A 16,077-nucleotide genomic window follows, 5' to 3' on the forward strand; every position below is an offset into this window, starting at 1 on the left:
AAAGAGTTTCTTTGCACTTTCATTAGGGACAAGTGATTACCGTTGTTTTAAAATAAAGCATTAATTGTTTAAAAATCTAACGATTATTCACGTTGTACCAAACATTTTTGTAAATCAGCCATTTTAAAATGAAGAACGAAACATCCACTTTAGAGTATGTTGTTTTGTTACACTCTAAATATAATATTATTTAAAAAAATTTGAGTGATTGAGCCTAAAAGGAGTTCTCATATCTGTCAGCTATCAAAACATAGGACATTCATACATAAGACATGCTTCATTTTGTTACTGAATGCAAAGGTGAGTGAGTGAATGAGTTTTGGAAGGTTTGCATGATGGTTTATATGGCTTGAATTTGATGGTGTCAGGTTTAATAGGCTGGGATATATCCGCAGGGAAGCAAAGATTATTGAAGGTATGGTTAAACCACTGCTCGAATTGGGAAATATAGTTGATCATCAGTTTAAACTTTCCAACAAAATGGTTCTTTGTAGTATCAATAACTTTTTCTAATGACTTATTTCTAAAAAAAAAATATTATACGCAAAGCACTAATCTATTCTTATATCAAAGAGCAAAAGTTTAATGAAAATATATAAATGCAATTTGAAAATACAGAAATCATTTTATAGTCAGTTCAGGACGCTGGGAAAACTTTGTTATCAACTTAACTATGGGAATTGCCTTCAGTTGCTATCTGTAGAAACTTTGCATCCTTGGCCACGACCTTCACAAACACAATTGTGGCCGATTCAATTACAATTACGGTTTGCCAGAAACAAAAACAAAAAAATATATTCAGAATTTCTGTAACAACAGCTACAGATCTTATTTCAAGTTATGTAATTTTTTTTTTCTGGGACAGTAATCATAAAAATCTTTAAACATAGTGGAAAAATATCTTCTATCTTTTTTAATATTTACTTAAATGTATACACTTTAGCTGAATTTGATATAGGTTTGTCTATATGTTGACAAATTTTGTGAAATTGGTTATCTTTATCCGCAATTTTGAGAATTCTTAGCATTTTGTTTTTTTTAAAAGAGAATTTAATTTTGTTTTGCCTGAAGGTCAGTAAAATTTTAATTTAACTCAATAAATAAAAGTGTAGCGAGTGTATCTAAGCTAACGAGTAAAAAATACTGTATAGCGTTCGATTTTGCTGACCAGGACCTCGTTTTTCAAGACAAACAATTCGAATCTTCGCCTCAGCGGCGACTGTCACCTATCAAGTCCCTAACGGTGAGTTCTTTCAACTTCTTTTGTGAATATAGCGTCGGAAATCTGGTAAATTGGATTCAAGGCAGATGGAACAAGATTTGCCACCATTCCCCGTTAAATTACCGATCATGAGTTAATCTCAATGTTCACGAAATCAGAAGTAAAAAAAAAACGTTTCGGGGTGGCAAGATCTGGCGATCAGGAAGTGATTTCCAAGTTTATTCTATACGTTTGAGAATGTGATTGTGGTGGGTGAGAATGAGAATGTAGCTTTCTCATATTTCCTACGATCATTGGTATGTACTCGTATCAACAATGGTAGAAGTAACGTTAGTAATGAATGAACACTGTATACATTCATTCACGATTCCTAGTCGCTAAAACCAAAAAAACCCTGAAAATAATCGCTATCTATCCAATTATATAACACTATTATAATTATAGTTTCTCTATTTCTATTCAGGAGTATTAACCAGTATGCTTCCTAGAGGCATCGACACTGTACAACTGTATGGCTCAATTGACTTCTTGGAATTTCCTCCTGGAGTTCAGAACTCTCATTACCTTGTTACTAAGACGATAGCCGAGCTGTTAGAGGCGAGGCCTGTAAAGCTAATATGTATTATTGGTTTAGAGGGTTCGATTCCCAGTCTAGGCCTTGGATTTTATTTAATGGTTAATATGAGGGAGAAATTAGGCCTCCGTCCACGACAACTAATTGGTAGTTGGACGTAAAACCCGCATGAAAAACTTGTTACTAATATTATGCAGAAAGCCTAAATTGAAATTTCCACTTTTAAAGATTAATAAAAACAGAAGAATTGGATACTACTAATCTATTTCGTTAATGGCAAAACTGTTACTAACTTGATAAGAAATATATCTTTTCGCCAAAACTAATCTGAATTTCGAGGTTTCTGGTAATACTACTAACTTTCATAAACAAATAGGTACGGCGCATGCTTATTTCCGGCGTATTTCTTGCCAACCCCATTAGGCATTTCGCCAGCACTTGGTTTTATTGTAAAGTGGAGAATCTTCAGAATGTTAGGAAAGTTTTGAAAACAATTTTTTTTACTAAAAGCAAACTTTTACTAAATAGTTCAGATTGTTTCTCGGTTAGGGCAGGATAAATATCATATTTATTGAAAAATAGAGTTCAAAGAGATGATATTCAATAATTTAAAAGAAAAAATACTTGAATTTTATTAAGAGTTTTAGCTCGAAAATCATCTTTGTTATCAATTTAGTTGTCATGATTGTTGAGATCAACTGCCATAGGATTCAAGCCATTATTTCTTATTAAATTTCCAAATTTCATACATAATTTCCACTTTCTTGGAAATTAGAAAATGGAGAAAAAGAAAAGAAAGTAATAAATCTTAAGAATTTCTTAAGAAAATGAAACCTTGTGAATTTTATAATTTGCTTATTTTTACTCAAAAGAATTGCCAATGATTACTTATTTTCTTTTATAAATGTGCCATTTTGTTGTAAATATAACTCATATCTAAAACATGATTAACTAAATTAAAAATCTAGGGTTGTATTTTCAAGAAATCAAACTGTTGTGGACACTCATTTGATTTTCTTTTATCACAATTCTTAATCTAACATAGAATTATCTTACAAATTAATGACATACTGGAGTTCCAGTAATTTTTAATTTTTTAAAACCTCATATTCAGATTCGAAACTTCAAAAAATTAAAAAACTTCTCTTCAACTAAACAGGAGAACGTGAAAAAACTGAAAAAATCTAAAGAATTCAACTAATGAGGTACGTGGTTAAAGCAAGATCACCACGGTTCACACCCAGATCTCCTTCTCAGGCATCTAAGTAAAGAACTTTTCAGTTAAGTGAGAGTCATACGCTTTCACACGCATCTTGTAATGCGTAATTATGGAAAAATATTTTTTAATAGTGATTAGATCACTTTCATGTTGTTTACTTGGCTCTTTAACATAAAATATTATCTGTTTTTTTTTTTTTGGTATTCATACAAAAGAAAGAGAGGGAATAAACCAATAAAAATTAAAATGCTTATTATTTCAGGCAGCTTTTTTCGTTCAACTACCAATCATGTCTCTTGGAGAAGGATAACAACATAATAACGATAAATTTCTCTTATTATACAGGGTGTTCAGCATAAGACTACGGTAACTTCGGGAGGCGATTCTGGGCATCATTTGCAACAAAAAATTCCATATAAACTATGGCTCGATTCGGCTTTGTTTTATAGATATATTTAATTTTATGTTTTTTCAAGGTGTTACTACTTTTTAGCAAAAAGATGTCTATATTTCTCAAAATATTAAAGCTACAGCAATTTCAATAGGCTCATTAGAAAGAAGGTTAAATTTCCTTTTAAATAAGCTAATTTGTATTCCAAAATAATAATATTAAGTATTTTACTTTGTGGCCCAAACATAAGAAATAGCAAGTTTCTATTTTTTTCAAAAACTTTGACTTCATTTTTCTCAAAAACATTTCATATGAAAAAACCGTGCACTATTCAGGAAAAACATCTACATACGATCACCTTTCGAACGGTATACAATAATTGGGGTTATGTTAAAAATTGACGCAGAAATCTGTTATTAATTGCAAAAAAAGTAGGCCTCAAAACAGTGTCGGCATTAAGAAAGCAATTCATCTACCATAAGAATATAACTGATCAGAATCATCAAATCCAGTACGATTTTTTGCAAACGTGTAATTTAATAATTAATTTATTTAAGAACTATATTCAAAAATATAAAATTTACATTATAAATAATAAAATAAAATAAAAAGAAGAGAAATGAATATGATGTTAAATGAGTGTTAGGTACCAATTTCAAAAGAAAGGATTTTCGTTTAACGAGTTTAGATCTGTGTGTTATTCTTTAGTTAATTAAAGAAATATGCCAAATAATATGAATAAATCACAGATTTTCTTGAACTACTCAATAAACTTTTGGAATTTACAGGTTGTGATTATTTTTCTTCTTTTTATTTTATTTTATTATTTATAATGTAAATTTTATATTTTTGAATATAGTCCTTAAATTAATTAATTATTAAATTACACGTTTGCAAAAAATCGTACTGGATTTGATGATTCTGATCAGTTATATTCTTATGGTAGGTGAATTGCTTTCTTAATGCCGACACTGTTTTGAGGCCTACTTTTTTGCAATTAATAACAGATTTCTGCGTCAATTTTTAACATAACCCCAATTATTGTATACCGTTCGAAAGGTGATCGTATGTAGATGTTTTTCCTGAATAGTGCACGGTTTTTTCATATGAAATGTTTTTGAGAAAAATGAAGTCAAAGTTTTTGAAAAAAAATAGAAACTTGCTATTTCTTATGTTTGGGCCACAAAGTAAAATACTTAATATTATTATTTTGGAATACAAATTAGCTTATTTAAAAGGAAATTTAACCTTCTTTCTAATGAGCTTATTAAAATAGCTGTAGCTTTAATAGTTTGAGAAATATAGACATCTTTTTGCTAAAAAGTAGTAACACCTTGAAAAAACATAAAATTAAAAATATCTATAAAACGGAGCCGAATCGAGCCATAGTTTATATGGAATTTTTTTTTGCAAATGATGCCCAAAATCGCCTCCCGAAGTTACCGTAGTCTTATGCTGAACACCCTGTATATTATAATTACACAAAATCGGGAATCGAATACTAGCTTTGTGGTCTTTACCTATAACCACTCGGCTACCGTGGCTAAATAATTGAAAACTTTCTTCGTGTTTCTAAAACTACTTAGTTTTTCCAAAAAAAAAGTCAAGTTAGTCGGTCCGTGGTCTCTGGCCAATTAAAAAACAGGAAACCATTGATTGCTCAAAATTGAATTTTAGTTTTAGTACCAATGAAAAAACTTGTGATAAGATTTAGTCTGAGTTGTTCCACTGGAATTGCCACGTAACAGAAACGTTTTTTGTACCAGAAAACCCCATCGAGTTTCTTTAATTTGTACACGGATTGGATATTATAAAATTCAGTAATTTTGCACTTTCCTTGGTTTCATTTTGACTAAACCTAATTGCAAAGATCCTCGTAGTTATATCATTAGAATATTTAGATAAAATAACTAATTGAAATACGATTCTTTAAAGAAGTCCTTCAGTCTAAAGGTGGTTTATTTTGTCAGGTCTAATTGTGGTAATTAAACCAGATATAGAATTTGAACGAACTACGAGTTTTCCTTTATAAGTTGTGCCGCCACACAGTGCAGACCAATCGATGAAAAACCACCTTTTTTTGGATGAAAGGGAACCTCAAAATGGATATTTATAGTGAAAACTTGAAATCTAAATTTCGATAAGATCGCAAAACTTTCTCATAACTAGTGTAGCAAGAGAAAGCGTGGTAAAGGTAGATGAGAAAATAGAAGAAGCAAGAACAGCCTCCCTTATCCCAAAATAGACTCCTCAAGTATCTTGCTCTATAAGAAGAGAAACCAGAACATTCGAAAATAAATTGAAGTGATAAATTGAATAAATTCTTGCAATTTGAGTGCATACCTTACAAGTTTGCCTTACAAGGAGTCATTCAGAGCGCATTAGTCATCCAATTATCTGATTTGGTGGCCTTGAATAAGTTAAAAACTATATTTAAAAAAAAAGTAAAAGAAATAAGTAAAAAAAACTAGTTATATTAAAAGTAAATTAGCCGCTCTGTCGTTGAAGACTCTCTGTTCCTGGGTTTGCACTAAGATCTGCAATGATCAATAACAGGCGCAGAATACTCCCTGAATACGTCCGAATTTTTCTGAAAAAAAAGGGTACTAAGAATGTTTCGATCTTTCGGCATTCAGTTTCAAACAAAGCAGTGTAAAGACGACTTGAAAAAGTTCAAAACTATTTTGATGGATTTGAGTTGTTAGAAGTTCATATTTTCTTTTCAATACTTCACGCCGCATTCCAGCCAAGGCCCTATAAACACAGCGATTTCATCATTCAACCAAGGCTAGCTATGTTTTAAGTTTTCAATATTTCATGTTTTCTGTAAGCTATTATGTGTTTCATCGAAGTCAATGATTTAAGCGAAGAAAAAGTGCTTTATCAGCTGGAGCTGCTAATCTTCAACATTGTCAAGGTCTATAAATCAGCGTAACAACAACTTGGCTACGGTGGATCCGATGGCATGAAATTTTTTTTTATTCTGCTTTCAGCTGCCTAACCCAAATGATTTGGTTTCATGAAAATTATAATGAGAGACATTTATCAACAGGGCCAAGCGAAGAGGGCTTAAGAAGTGGTCGCCCCGGGCGCTATAATCAGCTCGAAGAAGAAGACTTATTATAAAAAGCTATTGATTAAGATTGAATATATCTCAATCGATTAATTTAGACAGGCAAATATGGTACTTTGGAGGGAATCCTCCCCTGTATACGCTCCTAAAAGAAAAACAACCAAAACTGTTTCTTACATGAACAGTTATTATAAAAACGAAGTTTTAAAATTCAGCTCGTTTTTTTTAGTTTCCTAAACACAAAAAATCTAGAAAACTAGAAACAACAAACCAAGAGAATTCGTAATTAGTGCCATTCATTTTGCTCATTTATTTATTTATTTTGAAATCTAGAAGATGGGAAGACCAAATTCCATTAAAATAAAGTATTCGCTAATTTTTTTTGGGCGAATGTAACGTCCAATTTCTCCAAATCAAGTGTCGTGTACGAAGGCATTACCTAACTATTAAACACGTTAGTTACTTAACTTTTTTTATTGTAACAAATAAAACGAAGCTGGAGCTCGATGGGGTTCTTTCACTTACAAGTCTACTACACCAAACCGTAGAAATAAACAGTTACCAATAATATTCAAATTTTTCTTTTATTACAAGAATAAACAAACTGTAGATTCGTTTTTGATAATTTTCTCTATATTCGTGATAAATTTTCAGATAATGACAGACAGATAATATCTGTCATTATCAAGTCACAACAATTCATGAAGGAAATTTAACAATAATTGTATCCTCGTTTCACATTACCCAAATTTATCACAGTGTAATTGTTTTGAAATATTTATTGAAATGAAAGTGGATATAATTATAAGTAGAAAAAGGTTAAAACTGTTTTCTATTACTTTTAAACTGAGTGGATAAACGGCTCTGAGATTAAAGAACGCTTTCTCTTTCCTTTAACTAAGTAATTTGGATTTTACATCCGTTCAATATTTAAAAATGTGCTGAAATAAAAAAAATAAATAAATAAAAACTTTTTGCAAAATTAACAAATAGGGTTCAAATCTTCATTTCCAAGCTGAAAGATAAAATACGAGTGAAAAACCACGAATTGGCTTCCAGATTGTCTAAATTTTCTACTTTTTCTGACTCTGTCACCTACTTTTATCGACAAAGATAAAATAAACATAAAGGCTAGCCATCAATAGGAAAATGAAAAGAAAAATACTGGGAAATAACACCGAATTGGCTTCTAGTTCGTCTAGATTTCTACCTTGTTAGAATTGTGATTGTAAGTGATTAAGTAAGTGTACTTACAGTAATATGATACAGTAACAAACTACCAGTATGCTAGGATATTGAAAGATTTTTGGGCTGTTGTAATAATACTATAGTTTAATTTAAAAGAACCAAAACAGCACTCGAAGATTCTTTTCAAGAATTTGTTGGAGCCTAGAAGAAACTGGGCATTAAAATAAAATAATCAAATTCTGAATTCACAGCTTTTACTTTACATGAAGCAACTACATTGCGCAACATGTGAATTTGAAATAGTCGGTTCTTTTAAATATCTAAGGACTGTTTTAACAGATAAAAATAATAGTGTGGATAATAATAATAGGCAGGCCTCAGGTTCTTCTGGGCACTGAAGAAAGAGTTTATTTTCCAAAATCTATCAAGGAGAAAGACATATTCAGGTGCGTGGTTTCGTGCTTCAGTCAGACGTGGGTGCTATTGATGGGGAATTAGAGATCGTTGAGTGCTTGGGAGAGGGAGATCTTCAGAAAAATCTTTAGCCCCATGAAGAAAGGAAATTGATACAGAAGAAAGACAAATAGTAAGATAAGCTAACTCAACATGAAGCAAGATTTGATGGATAGATCAAGAGTAGAAGAATAAGATGGCTAGGGCACCTATTAAGGATGATGGAACCTACAATTCTTTATAATTCCTAAAGAATGCTGATGGGCACCGAGGAATAACTGGAAGAAAAGGAAAGTCTAAGATTGGAAGTTGGGCCTTGTCGAGGACGATATTAAGAAACTAAGGGAGAAGTGATTGGTAAAAGAAGAATAGGAGAGAGTAATTGAAGAGGTCAACATCTTCGAGGACCGCAGAGCCAAAGAAGAAGAGTAAGAAGCTTGTACGTCCTGCCACCAACCAATCTTCACTTCGATTACTGTCCATAACTGAGTATCCTAGTATTTAAAGGTATTCTTCCGGTAGTATACCTGGTCCTCTGCTGTATGTGCCTTGTCTTTGTCTATGTTCCCCGGACGATTCAAGAATTCATTCGTCTGAAGCCCTATTCTACTTGCCATGTTTCATTTTTTTTTTTCTTCTTCTTTCATTAAAAACATCTCATGGAAAAGTGAGCTATAAGAATCTTCTAAGAAGAGAAGATCAAGGACAAGCAACTAGATCCGAACACAGGATCTTCAATGAACTTACCCCTGAGCTAATTCCTTCTTCTGAAAACAGAAAAATAATTAGAACTATAGTTCATTTGTAGTTAATGGAGGCTGTGGCCAACTGTGTCGACAGTGTGCACCTTATGCAAACTTCACTCCGCCTGAACAAGTGGCCAGATTCTGCACGGGTGACAATCAATTAGTCATATCTGTTGTCACATCGGACGTGACACTAAAAGACAGTCCTGCCAACACTTACTTCTCCTAATAAAAACGTGATAACTCCCCCCTCGATTGCGTCCACTGTTTTTAGAACAAAAAATAAAAAAAAAATAAAAAAAAAAAAATTACTGCTCCTTTAACCAGTTATTTCGAAAACTAGTTCTGTTTTCACTCCATAACCTGAGAGGTGATTTATTTTATTTAAAGTAACAATGGACGGTTTTGAATTTTCCTAAGAGTTTTCGATAGATCAATCGTTTTGTTTACGACCAGATTACTTAAAACTTTCTTACTAAATCATTATTTTTATTGCAAATGTCTTGTTGTAAAATTTTTGGGAAATTAGTAAAAAGGTTTAAACTTAAGTTCTCTGCATAGGTATACATTTAACAACTGTTCCAAGTTAAAGGATATGTATTTCTTGAAAAAACAACGGTTCTCCTTTATTAATGATCTTCTTAATTTTGGGAATTTCTACCTTTTATCCCACTAGGTAAGATATAGAACCATTCCATCCACTCCCAAAATAAAAATGAAGGTGGACAAGTCCCCTATTCAAGAAAATTAGAAGATTAAATTACATTTAATTAAATTCAGCTCACATTTGCGGTTCTGTATTAATAAACAAATAAGTAAACGAAAATTAATTTATCATTTGATTCTGCAATCCTTCATTTCTCAAATTGTTATTGACCGTAAAATAATAATCTTTTTTTATTTATGGCCAAACCAAAAATCCATCAATTAAATCAGAAATCAATACAGACATTATAATAAAAAGATACTTTTAGATGGTCATGCAACAATCATTCTAATATTTTTTTATTAATATTATCATTTATAGAAAAGAATAATATTTAAGTACCTGAATAAACCGAGCTAGAATATCAGCTTTTGAAAATTTCTGCTATTGAACGTTTTTAAGGGATAAATAACAATTAAAACTAAGGATTTAATGTATAATTTCTTTGAATGGCGTAGATACAATGGCGTAGAAGTTACTATGTATAAAAAGCACAAAAAAACTTAAAAAATAATAATAATTTCTTTTCCCAAACAACTTGTGGCAAGCATCAGTATGGTTCTCAAGAAATAGAAAACGCAGTAACGATCAGTAGTCATTAAGTTTCACTTAAATTAACAATTCATTCTATGACTTCTTTTTCATGAATTTATGGCTACTAAAGAATTAAACTAATCACTGAAATCACTGAAAACAAAAAGGAAAGTAAATAATACTTTCTTTTTATCAGACAATAGCTTTATATTGAAATACTTTAAAAAACAAACTTTTAAAAAGAGAAAGGTTGTAAGAAGCAATGTTTCCTCTGGTACATGTAACTTTATACCTCAAATTTGAAACCATATTTTATTATATATCAGCACATTTAATTATACCTATCTTACTATAAACATTTAACTTTTATTTGTAAATAAAGTTAAATTTCACTGATCAGTCAAATTCATTCTTTTTTTAACCATTTTAGTTCTTTTTAAAACAAATTGCTACTATTTGCAAAGAATTTAATACTTTTTTTAAAATACATTATTTTCGATCAACGCCTGTTCCAATCAAAATAAACTTACGCATTTTAAATACAGTGAAATTTTATATATTGTGTAAAGTAAGCAAAAGGATATTCTCTTTGGAAATGGAATCTTCTTTTTGCCTTATTTCATTAAGAGTTCTTCTTAGGAGCTTCTTACAGTTCGGCGATGGACAGTGTTGTCTGCAAGGAGAGAACACTGTCTGGAGGCCAACAGTGCACTGAAAAAAAGCTCCGGGCGCCAATAACCTCAGATGTTGACGCGCCTTAAATCATTAGAAAAACATTGTTTTTTTTTTACAATTTTGCTGTCATAGTTATTAGATTTTAAAACGCCATCTGTTCAAGTTTGTTCGCCCTCATCAGCGTGGAACCATCCGTTTGGCATTTACTCAGTTTTTTACTTCAAAATTAGGATGTGCACTTTAATTCAAACCTAATTTTTTGTCTTCCTGTCGAAAACTAAAAAAATAAAAAAACTCCTTTCGGGATAACACGGGAACTTATCTCTTCTTCGCCGCATTCTTGAGTCCAACTAGAGTTGGTCGTTCTTCCAAATCGCCCAGTTTTTATAACTTACAACATAAGATTAGCGCATGCATTATTAATCATGTTTAGGCGTTGCTAATCGCTGTTGATCTGTAGCAATAAACTACTCAAAGAAGTCTGACCACCTGTACCTTTAATTTATGGTCTATGTAATGTGACAGAACTAGGAAATTTAAAAGATGGAAAAAGTAGTTGTGAAGTGTTTAATGGGATAAATACAGGTAGACCAAGAACAATAGATGCTCTCCAAGCATATGAGTATATAGGACGCTAAACTATTGCTCTGCCCCATTCGCTCTTCACAAGTATTTACGTCATTATTATTGCCATCCGTTTAGCCAATTCCTTTATCAGTAGTTTATACTTTAGTTTACCCTAATTAGTTATTGTACTTAATGCTCGATCTTAAGTTAATGTTAATGCTAGCCATTAAACTCTTAGTCAATAATATTATCTTTTATTCTATTTAGTTCTTCAACTTTCTAATCAAACCTAATTAACCGTTTGTGCCAATTAATCGTTAGCTGCTTAAATAATCTTTTCATGGCTGGAATAAACATTAACCTCACCTACAGCTTTTTTAAAAAAAATTATTAATAAATAATTTACTCTACAACAATAATGTTTAGCATTATTTTCAAAATTTAATCATGGGAACAGTAAATTAGCCACATTGTTCAAGACTATTGATAAACCTGCGTATACCCCAGTCAAAAACATTAACAAGATCAACACCAACATCGACGCCTCTAAAGTCACAAGATATTACCAAGGAACGTATAAAGGTGGGTAAGTTATGTCAGAAGTTTTTATTTGGGAATGGATGTAGATTAATAACTATTCCCTATTAAAATCATTCTAAATTTGTAAAAAATCTATGTCAAAATTTTCGTATCAGAAAGAAATCCATGTTATACGGCCTACCGGCGGTGAAAATGAAGCAAATACTTTAAGGAGTATCACCATAATGATGTGTTCCTCAACCAAATACCTCTTTCTGTTTTATCTTCCAGCAGGTAGCACCTTTCTCAATTCAGTAAACGTGGACGCTTTTTATCCCCTCTTGTTCCGGCGCTTTATTCTTCTTTCCTCAGCTCCTCAATTTAGAATCTCTTTTGCCATTCTAACATTTTTCATGCTTTTTTTAAACAAAGATCTCTCACCGTATCTAAGTTCTTACCTCCAGCTTCTGCTGCACATTTTTTTTTTTTTTGAAAAGTTCATTTTATTTCTGGTTTCCTTGTTCCTTAAACTCTTCTTACCTTGACATTGTTGTTACTCTTCTCCAAACATTCTATCACGGTTGTTAGAATGAACTTTTTTCTGCTAACCTTGCTCAAGACATTGTCTCAGGACTTATACTCTTGAACAAGATGATATTACTTTTCTATTCAAAATATTACTACTATTTATCACAAAAAAGAAATGCAGAATAGCAAAGAACCTGCATAATTTTACACGCGTTTAGACCATTATGAACATTAAAGTATATTCTTTTTGAGAAAACTATTCGGGGGAAAAACTTTCTGGGAGTGGATCTCATCATCTTACAATCCGATGAGGGACAGATGATGCCTTTAGTGAGAGATCTTTGTCCTCAGGCTGGCATTCGATTGAGAAGGCTGCGGGTAACAGTGACACAGATATAATGTTCCTTTAAAAAAAGTTGTTTTTCTTAATTCCTTGAGATTCTCCACTACCTAGTGATTTTCAAATTGTGAAGTATTTGTTTCCGCTATCGTTCAGTACCCCAATTAGGTCGGTGGGCGTTAAGTCCACCTAAAAAATAGGCATTTCTCTACTTTCTTGTTTTACTTTTATAAATAAAAATAGTAAAATAATTAGTGTTGCAAAAAGTATATTAGCTGTGGCAGGTTTGGATGCAAATAATAAACGATTTGATTTAAAGTTGATTTAAAAATGCAAAAAGTTCTAATCATGAACAGACTTCTTTTATTGTTGTGGCTAGCGAAGTAAGCGCAGCCAAGAGCGAATTCCCAGATGAAAAAGATCTTTTATAAGTCACAAAGTGCGTAAGTGAATGTGGAACTTAAGGAAGGAAAAGAGGCAGCCTTTAGAATTCCCACGATAGTGGACGAGGACAATACTGTCTCCTGATGCTTAAAAGTGCGGTTAACGGTGAAGAAGGGAGATCTTTGTAAACAATCTATACAGAGCATCTATATAGAACGCCTGTATAGAACGTCCATAGCTCGCCTATAATGGCACCTAGCCGGAGTGCTGTCATTCTATCTGACTCACCCTCTTCCAACTCTAATGGTAAACTAATTCTCTTCATTTTTTTTTTAGCAAGCTCTAACAGGATAGTGTCACCGCTGATTGTGGAAAGTGACACTTGATTAATGATTGATTGCGAACATTAAGAGAAAATTGGAGATAGTACCGAGTCTACTTGCTCTTCTATCAAGTCGCGATAAAAGATTTGATATCTTGTCATTTGTCCAAGTTTTTTCCAGAATACTGAATTGAAACCCGTGAAGTAGCTTGTCGAAAATAGTTTCCCCTCTCTGTGAGGTTAGTTATCAGATTAGAAAATGGATCCAACTGAAATTAAATTTTGTTAAAGAATTATCCAGTCTCTCTATATTTCTGTAAAAAAACATCCTTTAAACTTCGTACTTTATCTAGATATCTAACTGGAGATAGATTAGGATGTCTTACAGATAGGAATTCCTGTTAAATTTTCTGTCCCTAGCAACTCCATGCTCCCGAAGATGGCGAGAGAACATGATTAGAGAGCAGAAACTTCAACTAGCTTAATCCTATACCTTTAGGATCCGCAGGGAGGTACGATCTGTTTACACATCCGCAGGGTATGACTAATAAATTGGGCGAGCTGGGACTCGCTATTTGACACCGTAGTGGATGGAACATCTCATCTTTGAAAGTCGTAGTAAATTCGTGATATTTTCACAGCGCACACTTTGGTAAGCGATTGGTGTTTATGTGACAATCTGCAAATTAAGGTTTACTTCGATAAACCCACACTCTTGAGGCTCTTTTCCGTTGCCATCTCACGAGAAATTTATTTCAGAAGGCCTTTTAAAAAAAAAAATCAAATGCGCCAAAATCTGGGTGTGTAAAATATCACTAACCTGCTCGAATCAAAGACGAAATTTTCAAAGAAGAAGGCTTTTGATCAATCTAGGTGATTCCTGTACCCCAATTTTGTAGTCATCACAAATATGTCATCTCCAGCGAGACCCTACACTTCCAACGACCCTTTTAAAAACCTTTCATCAATCTTTCCCAATTTATTTAGATTTGGAAGTTAGCCAACGCTTTTTCATTAGGAGTTTTGTTCAGTCATAATGCAATAGATCAAAATTGTTCTCTTTGGAAGGAAATAATTGTTTCGTAGTGCCCAAAAAACAGTTGTTAAAGCTAGCAATTGAGTCCATTGGAAAATAGAATATGTAATTCGGAAACTAGAGTGCAAGTGTTTCTGGAAAGTCCTTAAAAATAGTTTAAAGGAATTTTTAACTTACATTGCTCGTGTACTGTCTTTGATCACAATAATTACAAACAATGAATCAATGCTAAAATTAATAATCAATATTTAGGAATAATTTAAAGAATACCCGAATGAAGCTATATTAATATAGAAGTAAGTAGTACTTAGTTTGTAGAAGATCTTCAACTCAGAGTTCACGATGTCTTCAGCCAGATAATGAGAATGTGGGTGGAGGGACAACGGACAGAATGTTTCTATTATCTTGATGAAGAGCAATCAGTTTAGAGTATCTTGTTTCTCTGGTTTGTGTTAGTTCACTTTCTATCTCACTTTTATCATAAAGCGGCCCCGAAAATATAATCTGGTCAGCCATCTGCTTTAGCAGCATATTCTGTATTAAACTTTTTTCTCTTTAATACGCTGCTTCATAGTTTTCTAAAGAATATTTCTTGGTAAAGTTGGTACCTGGACGAAATAAAAAATTTGTAAGCAGCAAAACTTTTTCGAACCTCTGCAACTGCGGATATTTAAAGGATTGTCATAAGTTGTTTCTTTCTAATGTATCAATTGGTAAATGATTAACCTGTCTGGTGAATGATAATCAAACCATTCAGTTTCATATAAAGTACATCTAAATAATCACAAAATGATAAAAAGACAAAATAATTAGCTTCTTAAGAGTGCGTTAGTTGTCTTTTTCGAAGATTCAGGTTTGAGTTTAGAAAGTTATGCCCTCAGCATTTCTCTTCACCTTTAACCATTACTACGCCATGTTCCGGTGCAAACTTATGTTTCCAATAAGGAGAGGACGTTGGCTGAAGAATACCTGCAGACCTCTGAGAAGACTTGGGACACCACTCAGGTTTCAAATAAACAACACCAACCATGAAAATTAGTTTACAACGAAATTAGGAGTATAATTTACGAAACACAAAAAAAAAAAGAAGTTTATTGTTTCTACTGAATCCATAGATCACAACATCTGACCTTATTGTACCAAAATACGTGACTCCACGTTAGTAGAAATTTTCACAAATGCAATTAAGTATTAACGGTTTGCTCAACTATGAAATTTAATTTCAGGCTCTACAGTTTTGCAAAGTATTGTAAACATACTGAATGTCGTCCTTCGATGATCAAGCGAAACATATTTATTGTTATCCTAAAGGGTTTTTTGGTCTTACCATCTGATACGGTTAAAGTAAAAATAAAACTGGAGTTATATCTTGGGTCATAATATTTTATTGGTTAATATCTACATCCACGGAGTTACAGTTCTGTCAGTAAAGTGATAAGAATTCCAAAAATATAAAATTAAAAAATGCATTAATTGAGACGCCCTTTTTGTAATAATTATAAATATATACCGCATAATTTAAACATTTTAGATTGAAATATTTTATGCATTGATATAAAATGTTAATTTAACAGTCAATGCTTACTAATTAGCATATTTC

This window comes from Rhodnius prolixus, unplaced genomic scaffold (genome assembly GCF_049639745.1).
Source record: "Rhodnius prolixus isolate KJV_2025 unplaced genomic scaffold, Rpr scaffold_2, whole genome shotgun sequence".
Taxonomy (NCBI): Eukaryota; Metazoa; Arthropoda; class Insecta; order Hemiptera; family Reduviidae; genus Rhodnius; species Rhodnius prolixus.